At 57.1% G+C, this 9,510-nt stretch overlaps 1 non-coding gene across 1 annotated transcript; it reads left to right on the top strand.

Annotated features, from left to right (window-relative positions):
- The first annotated feature begins 9,404 nt into the window (after positions 1 to 9,404).
- LOC114228644 (U6 spliceosomal RNA) lies at positions 9,405 to 9,510 on the top strand. The gene has a single exon (XR_003614773.2). It is a non-coding gene; the product is annotated as a U6 spliceosomal RNA (small nuclear RNA).

The raw sequence follows: 9,510 nt of genomic DNA, 5'->3' as shown, positions 1-9,510 counted from the left end.
TGGCTCCTGGAGGCAGCGGCGTCGGCGTCCCGGTGCTCCGAGGCCCTTCCTGGTTGGGGCTTGGCTCCGTCTGGCGCAGGACCTGGGAGGGCTCGGCGATTTGGAGCCGGGGGAGATCACCTGAATTTGGAGGGATCGAGTCACCAAGGATCTGAGGCCCTGTTTGGGTACCAGAGCAGGCGTGGCAGGCACGGGCCAGGGGCCACGACCTGGCCAGGCCTCCTGGGGCACTGCCTAACCTTCTTTGTGCCGAGGGCCTGGGTTTGGTACCGGGAGAAGAACCAGGTCGCCAGGGAGGAGGGGGGTGGCGGGGGAAGATTGTAGGGCAGTTCCTACCCACGGCCCAGGCCCTGGCCTCTCTGTTGGGCTTAGGGGTCAGTGAGGAAGGAGTGAAACCAAGCAACCGAGGCTGCCGTGTCCCAGCCTCACTGCTGTGGGTGACCTTCAGCTGTCGCCTCGGGGGGTGTCCTGTGAGGTGGGCGCTGTCAGAGCCTCCAATCCTTTACAGCTGGGGAAACTGAGGCACCGGGCAGGGGCCCCGACTGGCCTAAGTTCCGGCAGGGGAGGGATTTGAACCCTGCTCGGTTTCAAAGCCACACAGAAGGGCCCGAGGCTGGGTGTCTGCACACTGTCTTTGGGGCTGTGCTTCTTGGCCTCCTGCTCAGGACGGAGAAATGGGGGTGCAGCCCCTCCTCGGGGCTGTGGCGAGCAGTCAGCAAGATGCCGCACGTTAGCCATTCAGCCGGCGCCTGGCAGAGGTGGGCCCCGCGTGTGCGGCCGGTGGCTGTGGCTGCTACTCAAAATGTGGGCCTGGACCGAACGCTACCGTCCTCTACCTCCGGGACCCTGGGCAAGTTATGGAGCCCACCGGGCCTCAGTTTCCTCATCTGTAAAATGGGAATGATGACAGCGCCCCTCTCCTAGGGCTGTGGTGAGCGTTAGATGAGTCAGCATGCGTGGGGGACTTACAACAAAGCCCGGCACAGAGCAGATGCTCAGTGAATCGCTCTTTCACGTACTCGGCGAGTACGGAGGGAGCGGCTCCTCCTGCAGGCTCTGTCCTAGGTGCTGGCAGGTCTAGTCCCTGCCCTCGTGGGCTGACGTTCGTGGGGTAAAGAAATCAAACATAAAATCTATTCCGTGTCGAATGGAGATAAGTGACGTCTAGGAAAAGAGAACCAGGAAGGGGGTTTGCAGTTTTAAACTGGGGGCAAGGGAGGGTGTCCCTGAGAAGGTGATGTTGGGCGGAGGTCACGTGGGAGGGCAGGGACGCGGGTGGGGGGTGGGGGTCCTGGGGGAAGAGCATTCCTGACAGACGTGCGATGATCATGTGTTGGTGGCTGCCGGGTCCTGGCGCGTCCGGGGCCGCAGTGGCCTGCTGTGGGGCAGGGCCCGCCGGCGGCTCACCTGTCCTGGTTTGTTCCTCCAGAGCCCTGTCCTGAGCTGCCCTTGCTGGCGGGGCTCTGATGGGGGAGTGAGAGGTGTGGGTGACCTGGCGCCTCCTGCTCTCCCCACCCCGCCGTGACCTCACCTCACCCCTCTCTGTCCTGGCCCGGCCCCTCCCCTGAGCCCGGGACCGCATCCCAGTGTCATTCAGGATGCCTCCCCGATGTCCCTGGGCACCTCTCACTCACCTCGTCCCAAACTGACCTTGGCATCTGCCCCAGATCTGCTCCTCCTCCCGTCCTCTATCAGGGACGGCGCCACCGTCCACTGTCATTGGGACAGAGACAGGCCGAGCCCCTGACGCCCCGCCCGCCCCCCCTCCCGCCACACACACCATGCCTTATGGCACCTGCCTCCTAAATGATCCTCCCATGAGCTCCTTTCTCTCCCGCCCGGGGGCCCAGGCCCTGGTCTTGTCTGGCTGCCCCTCCCAACTCCCGTGGTCATTGCCCCCCACCCACCATGGTGGGTAGAACCTGCCATGGCTCCCCAGCCTCCTGGGACACCCCTTCCTTGTGGAACTTCCTGCTCCAGTTCTTCTGTCTCACGTGCACTTCCTCCAGCAGCACGTCCCCCCGCTCCCCTCTACTGTCTCCTCACCTGCCTAACAACTCCCCCTCCTCCGGGCAGCCCTCCTGGCTCTCAGGCTGGGGGCCAAGTGTGCCCCGGGACCCCCATCCCAACCCTGACCCCCTGGGTCCTCACTGTCAGGGTGCTGGGTCGGCCTCCCCGACTGGACTGTGAGTCCTGGGAGGGCAGGACCAGGGGTGCTGTGGCCACCACTGTGTCCCCGGCACTGCCCAGCCCAGCCCAGGGTTGGGCACAGGGCGTGTTTGTGGAACGGGACACCAGGTGTGGGTGACTCACAGAGACCGGAGTCTCCAGGGAGGCCCTGGTTTCTGGCGAATTGGCCGAGGAGCACGACAAGGACCTGGCTCCCAGAGGCTTAGGGCGGAACCCGGCTCGTGTCCAGCCTCCGCCATGCTCCCTGCCGCCCACAGCATCCCTCGGACCCTCCTCTGCTGTCTGCTCCGGCCCCGCTCCCTGGCCCTCCTGGTGCTCCTGGACGCGGCAGGAGCCCAGCGCTCGCTCCAGTAACTGCAGTTGGCTGAGCACCTGTGCCAGGCCTGACAGCGGAGCAGGCAGCGCTGGGCAGGGCCCGCGGTCCCTCCGTAGAGTGGGTGGTAGGTGATCAGGACATCGACCTCCCTGGGTGTCCTCTGAGGGTGGCGGAGAGCAGCAGCACATGGAGGGCACGCGTGTGTGGACACGGTTCATTCACCACGCAGCTCACACGTACTGAGGCCGGCGCTGTGCTGGGCGCCGTGCTGGGCGCGGGGTCGCAGCCTCGAGCAGGACGGACCCAGTCCCTGCGCCGTGGGGCTGGGCAAGCTGGAGTGGCCGCGGCTGGTTCAGGGAGGGCAGCGGGAAGGCGTCACGGGAGGTGCCCTTGGAGTAGGCACGTGCGGAGCAAACTCAGTAAGAGTCCAGAGGCTTTGCTGGAAATAAATGATAGAGATTGATTCTAGGGTCTTGGAGTTTGCAAACTGGAAACACAGCCAGGCAAAAACCCAGACGTATCCCGAAGAAGCAAAAGTACATTTTTCTTTTTTTTAAATAATTGATTTCAGAGAGGAAGGGAGAGGGAGAGAGAGAAACATCAATGATGAGAGAGAATCATTGATTGGCTGCCTCCTGCACACCCCCCACTGGGGATGGAGCGGAAACCTGGGCATGTGCCCTGACGGGGAATCGAACTGTGACCTCCTGGTTCACAGGTCGATGCTCAACCACTGAGCCACCGTGGCTGGGCTAAAAGTACACTCTTGAGCATGATCAATCCTGCATTCTTCGCCCTGGGGTTGGTCCAGGCCGGTTATCAGTCAGATTCGGGGAGACTGGGAGATGGGTGCCAGGAGGTCTGGTCACGTTGTGCCAAGGCCTGGATAATGGGTGTCAGGTGGCCTGGATATGTGAGTCCTTCAGGGCACAATTAGAGGGCTACCTGGAGGTCCAGGCACTCATGCGGGACTGGAACGTTCCAGAAAGTTTAAGTTCTCCGGGCTAGTGAGAGCAGGAATGGAGTCTCTCCTCATGCCCGGACCTTCATAACGTTAATACTTTCAGCAGCTTGCTTAAAATAACCCCGTTTTATGTATTCCTTAGGCCCGTGGTCGGCAAACTGCGACTCGCGAGCCACAAGCGGCTCTTTGGCCCCTTGAGTGTGGCTCTTCCACAAAATACCACGGCCTGGGCAAGTCTATTTTGAAGAAGTGGCGTTAGAAGAAGTTCAAGTTTAAAAAACTCGGCTCTCGCCGAAACTGGTGAATAGAGCGTCGGCCTGCTGACTGGAAGGTCCCAGGTTCGATTCCGGTCAAGGGCATATACCTTGGTTGCGGGCACATCCCCAGTAGGGGGTGTGCAGGAGGCAGCTGGTCGATGTTTCTCTCTCATCGACGTTTCTAGCTCTCTATCCCTCTCCCTTCCTCCCTGTAAAAATCAATAAAAAATATATTAAAAAACACCACACACACAAAAAAAAACTTGGCTCTCAAAAGAAATTTCAGTCGTTGTACTGTTGATATTTGGCTCTGTTGACTAAAGAGTTTGCTGACCACTGCCTTAGGCTCAAGAAGGGAACCATGTGATTCTGGGGGAAAAGCATTCCTGGCAGAGGGAACAGCCAGTGCAAAGGCCCCGGGGCAGCAGTGCTTTGGTGCGTGTGAGGCCCTTGAAGCTGGAGCCTGTTTTGCAGACAAGGAAACGGAGGCTCAGGCTCATTGCCTCAAGAAGTTGGAGTGGCCGAAACCGGTTTGGCTCAGTGGATAGAGCGTGGGCCTGCGGACTCAAGGGTCCCAGGTTCACATCCGGTCAAGGGCATGTACCTTGGTTGCGGGCACATCCCCAGTAGGGGGTGTGCAGGAGGCAGCTGATCGATGTTTCTAACTCTCTATCCCTCTCTCTTCCTCTCTGTAAAAAAAAAAAAAAAAAAAAAAAAAAAAATAAAAAAAAAAAAATCAATAAAATATATTAAAAAATAAAAAAAAGAAGTTGGAGTGGATACGTCTCATCTTCTCCACTGGCGGGCGACCAGCTGGGGACAAGGCTCTCTGACCCTGTTTTGTCAGCTCCCTTCCCCCACTCCCAGCCCTCTTATCTCACCAGCCACCTCATTCCTTCCTTAGGGAGCCCACTGGCTGAGGCCCCACCTACCGGGCTTAATCAATGTTTGCTGCGTAGATAAGGTGGGTGGCCTGTCCCCCCTGGGCAGCGACCTTGGAGCTGAGAGGTTGGCTGGCAGGTTTCTGAACCCCCCTCCTCTTATCTCACCAGGGCGAGGCTGAGGCTGCTGCAATATTTACTCACGGATCTGACCTCAGGGAGTGGCTTCCTGGGCCACCTGGCCAGATCCGGGCTTGGTCGTGCCCTTGGGGAGAAGGGACCCCAGGTCCCCTTAACTTAACCTGGGAAGAGCACGCAGACCCCGGTGCACGAGGGGACAGTGGGCGGCAGGAGCCAGCTTCAGGCCTTGGCACGGGCCGTTCCCTGTGCGTGGATACCCCCCTCTCCCCCCTCCCCCCCTCCTTCCCCTCTCGCCTCGTTTACCTGGGGGTTTTCCAAGCTATTCAATCACTGAACAAATATTTATTGAGCGTTGACTCTCTGCCAGGTTGTGTCAAGGATACAGACAACATCCCTTCCCTGTGGGGCTAAGTCCTATTGGAGGGAGATGGGCAATAATCAAACAACTGACACAGCATACCACGTCAGGGAGAGATAAGTGCTATAACAAATAACAGGGCAGGGGGGTAGGGAAGGCTGGGGCTGCTCTGGCGGCCAGGGAGCCAGGGCGGGCCTCTCTGAGGAGGGAGCATCCAGGGAAAGGGGTGGTGGAAGGCGCCGCGCAGGCCCTGAGGCAGGAAGGTGTTGGTGAGTGAGGACAGCTAGGAGGCGGTGTGGCCGGAGCTGAGTGATGGGGGCGGGGTGGGGGGCAGTGGGAGGTGGTTAGAGAGAGAGCATCTGGTTTTCCCTCCCCTCCCCCGCCCTCCCATATTATTTGAAAGCCAATTCCAGCCATTATATAACTTTATTCATAGGTACTTCAGCCTGTATCCCTAAAATGTAAGGGACTCGTTAGAAAAACCATACTCACAGTGTCACTAGTTCACCTAGAAAGTGAAAAGACAGTGAAAACGAGCCATTCCTTAGTATCTATCGTCAAATGCCCAGTCAGTGTTCAGATTGCCTAAGCAATCTCTTTATCAGCTTCACTGGGGCATAGGTCCCATCGCAGAAAATTCACCTCGGGCAGCCGTCACTGAAATCTAGCTCCAGGGCACTTTTATCGCCCTGAAACTTCCTCAGGGCAGAGTTTATTACTATTACTATTACTATTACTATTATTATTATTATTACTATTACTATTACTATTACTATTACTAGAGGCCTGGTGCACAAAATTTGAGCACAGGGGTGGGGAGGGAGGTCCCTCAGCCTGACCTGCACCCTCTCCAATCCAGGAGCCGTCAGGGGACGTCCTACTGACGGCTTAGGCCCACTCCCCATGGTTCTCTGCCCTCTGCGGGGCCTGGGGGCTTCACCGCCAATGCGCGAACCAAGCTGCCACACCCCGCTGCCCGCTCTCAGCGGCGGGGCTGAAAGAACTGGGGGACTCCAGCAGGGCTGAGGGGACTGGGCGCCACCATCTTGTGGCTATGGGCGCCGCCAGCTTTGCGATGGTGTGATGGTCAATTTGCGTAGTTTCTCTTTGTTAGATAGGATTATTTTAATGTGTTATGATTGTTTTTTTCCATTCATTGATTTATCTTTTTTAAAATCATTCTTTATTGTTGAAAGTATTACATATGTCCCCCTCTTTCCCCCATTGACCCCCGAAGATCTTGTATATGCATAACCCACTACACAGACAATAGGGGGCTGGAGGTCTGGGGTGAGGGGAGAGCGGGGGAGGGGGAGGTGGCAGGCTGGAGGGGGTCCAAATGGTTAGCTATTTCGACGTGTTTGCTTCAGCAGTGGCCTCCTGTGGGACCCCTCACTCGAGACTCACCCGCCCCCGGCGCAGGAAAGAGCCCGCACCCCTTCAGTGGCCGCTCCCCCTGCGCCAGCCGACGAGCCGCTGTTTCAGAGGGCAATGCCCTGTGCTCACAAAGGGGCTGGATTCCGAGGAAGGGTTTTCCCCATGAATCATAATCACTCCTGGTCACGGCCCAGCCCACTTCCTTCCCCACACAGCCACTTCCTCATCTGCCAAACGAGGAGCCACAGCCCTGAGAATCTCGGGGCGCCCTGGACTCGGAGGAAGGGATGCTGGTGGCAGGCAGTGACCTCTGGTGGGCAGAGCGTGGGTGGGCAGAGCGAGGGCTCCTAAGCTCCCAGTTCCAGCCTAGGACACTGGTCTCTTCCTAACTGGGCCAAACACGTAACCCCAGGCCTCAAAATCCACCCTCGGCAATAGCCCGGAGGGTAAGCCTCGCGCTCTCCTCCACGCCCTCTTGTGGAAGGCAGGGCCCTCTGCAGGACACACGGACCCCAGCGTGGGCTGCATCTTCTCCCTTTCAGGCTGGAAAAAGAGGAGGATGAAGCTCGGGTGTTAGAAAGATGTTGGTTCCATTCCCAGTTTGTCCACTTACACCCTGACTCAGTTTCCTCATCAGTAAAATAGGGATAATATAGTTCTTCCCTCACAAAACTGTCACAAGGATCTATATATATAAAAGCCTAATATGCTAAGTGTCCGACCGGTCAGTTGACCATTCGCTCAACCAATCGCTATGACGCACACTGACCACCAGGGGGCAGATGCTCCGATCAGTAGGTTAGCTTGCTGCTGGGGTCTGGCCGATCAGGACTGGGCAAGATGGGCTGGACACACCCTGGAGCCCTCCCGTGGTCCCTCTCCAGCCTCTAAAATATTTCTTCTAATTAATTTCCTTTCAATGTGCAGGAATTCGTGCACCAGGCCTCTAGTAAGTAAATAAATGACAGCACTTAGTGCATGGTGTATACCAGTGATGGCGAACCTATGACACGTGTGTCAGCACTGACACGCGTAGCCATTTCTGATGACACGCGGCCGCATGCCGAGGATGAAACATTTGCTGCTCCTGAGGATGAAACATTTGCGACTAGAGTCTTAGAGTTAGTTTTTTCCTCAAAGTGACACACTACCCGAGTTATGCTCAATTTTTTGGCGAAGTTTGACACACCAAGCTCAAAAGGTGGCCCATCACTGGTGTATACAGTACATGCTCAATAAATGTTTATTATTATTATTTGTGAATCCTCACCCAACGATGTTTTTCCCATTGATTTTTAGGGAGAGTGGAAGAGAGAGAGAAAGACAGTGAGAAACTTCAATGTGAGAGAAACACATAGATTGATTGCTTCCTGCATGAGCCCTGACCAGGGCCTGAGCCAGGGATTGTGCCTGCAACCAAGGTACGTGCCCTTGACCAGAATGGAACCCGGGACCCTTTGGTCCACAGACTGACGCTCTATCCACTGAGCCAAGCCGGCTAGAGCAATAAATGTTTATTATTTATTATTACATTGGCCCCAGATTGCCTCCCCCACTAGACTGCAAGCTTGCTGAGAGTAGGAGCTGGTCTGGTTTCTCTTCATGTTCCTGGTGCCCAGGTGAGCTCATTCAACAGAGCTTGGTCTGCAGTAGCTGCTCAATAAACGTTTGTCAGTGAATGACTGGAGACTGCTAGGTACCGAAGAGAAGGATCTGGATTTTGAGAATCTACCCACATTCACTTAGTCCACATCCATTTCTTGAGCCCCTACCCTGTGCCTGCCCCATGCTGGGTGGGGCTGGGACCCATTGGTGACTGGGACAGGCCCTGCCCTCTCAGGGCTCACAGTCCAGCAGGGAGACAAACCTGTCTTCAGACAGCAACAACCCAGGGTGGGCAGGGCTGAGGTGGATGAACTCAGGGGAGACTGAGCCAGCTCGGGGTTCCAGGAGGGCTTCCCGGAGGAAGAGGCGTCTCAACTGAGACCTGGAGGCTGAATGGGGGTAGGGCAGGCCGAGTGGAGTGGTGTGCCTGTGCACATGCTCCAGGCAGTGGGAATAGAATGTGCAAGGGCTTGGAGGAAGTTCACTTCAGTGAACCTGCCTCCTGCATGCCCCCTACTGGGGATCAAGACCACAGGTTGGGGGTGAGGGGCAGGGGGTGCTGAGAGGTGAGACTGAGGGGCCCCCAGGAGCCAGACCTTGTGGGGAGTTGGAGGTTGTGGTGAGAAGTCTGGACTCTTTTAGGGCACTGGGGAGCCATGGATGGTTCTGAGCAGGGAAGGGCAGTGTTGAGTCTGGGCTTTAGAAAGATGCCCTTGGCTTGTCTTGTGGTGGGAGGATGGCAGGGGGCAGGAGACCAGGTAGGAGGCTGGGGAGAGGATGGGGAGGAACAGCCTGGCCTCGGTCTGGGCTGTAGAGACCACGGGTCACCGAATTCAGGAGACCCAGGTGGCAGGTTCCAGTATCTGCCCCAGGGACACTGAGGGAGGGGGGTGCCTGTGTGTTAGGTCTGTGCAGCTGGGCGAACTCTCTGCATACCTAGAAAGGTAAAGAAAGGGGCCGATGCAGTGGGAGTGTGTGGAAGGGGACAGGCGCATGGAGAGCGGGCCTCACACAGCCAGTCTTGTCTGCGGGTCTGCACGGTCCTCTGCTGCCCCCTCCTGGCTCCCACGCTGCCTGCAGGTCTGGCAACAACAACAACAACAAAAAACGGACCCAATAAGCACCAACCCCAACCCCAACCCCGGGTAAAAGATGACGGTGTTTGCAGCCGCACTCACGTTCACTGTCCCGAATCCCGCCCACACCCCGGACCTAGGTCTCCAGCTGCCTTCTCCTGCCAACGCCTCGAACTGAACTCCAACTGGCACCCCAAACCCCGCCCTCTTCTTTCTTTTGCAAAAAACAGTCTTATTGGGTGCGCCGTTAGGCCGCACATATACCACAATCGGAACATACAGAGAAGACTGGCCTGGCCCCTGCGCAAGGATGACAGGCAGATGCGTGCTGTGTTTCATATTTCA

This window comes from Eptesicus fuscus, chromosome 21, assembly GCF_027574615.1.
Source record: "Eptesicus fuscus isolate TK198812 chromosome 21, DD_ASM_mEF_20220401, whole genome shotgun sequence".
Taxonomy (NCBI): domain Eukaryota; kingdom Metazoa; phylum Chordata; class Mammalia; order Chiroptera; family Vespertilionidae; genus Eptesicus; species Eptesicus fuscus.
The sequence above is the reverse complement of the archived record's forward strand: the minus strand, read 5'-3'. Positions and strand labels throughout refer to the sequence as shown.